The sequence below is a fragment of the Lipotes vexillifer genome, unplaced genomic scaffold (assembly GCF_000442215.2).
Source record: "Lipotes vexillifer unplaced genomic scaffold, Lipotes_vexillifer_v1.1 scaffold239, whole genome shotgun sequence".
Classification (NCBI taxonomy): Eukaryota; Metazoa; Chordata; class Mammalia; order Artiodactyla; family Lipotidae; genus Lipotes; species Lipotes vexillifer.
The window spans coordinates 1,292,513-1,293,017 of record NW_006769620.1 but is presented as its reverse complement, the minus strand read 5'-3'; positions in this window follow the sequence as shown (position 1 = coordinate 1,293,017).

Sequence of the window (505 nt, the reverse complement as noted above, 5' to 3'; positions counted from 1 at the left end):
TTTTGTTACAGTTCATTCTATTCCGCGCCGCCGAGCGCAGCGGCCGGCGAGAGAAGACGCGCGCGCATGCGCCCCGCGGCCGCCGGCCGGCCGGCCCGCCCCACCCCGCCTTCCCGAAGGGAGAGATTCCAATGTGCTTCCCGTTGGGTCCTAAAGCCGACCTTCCAGAAGCAGGCAACTTTCCCCCCCGCTTCACACACCCCTCTTATTCCTCCTTTTCTTTCAGTGCCCACGCCTCGGCAAATCCCTTTGGGAGTTTGCGGGATGCGCAAGTGTTTTCCTCCAACCGTTTGCAACTTTGAAAACATGGGCAATCTGGCTTTGGCATTTTAAAACCGTTTCAAACAGGTGGGGGTTGGGGAGCCTCATACACTCACCCTGGCGCTCACACTCACGCACACACGCACGCACTCACGCCGCCCTAAGCTTCCTTACCGACCTCGGCCAGTGGCTGGCCCCGCTGTCGGTCACCGAGCCCGCACTGTCTGCCGCACCCCCACCCGCC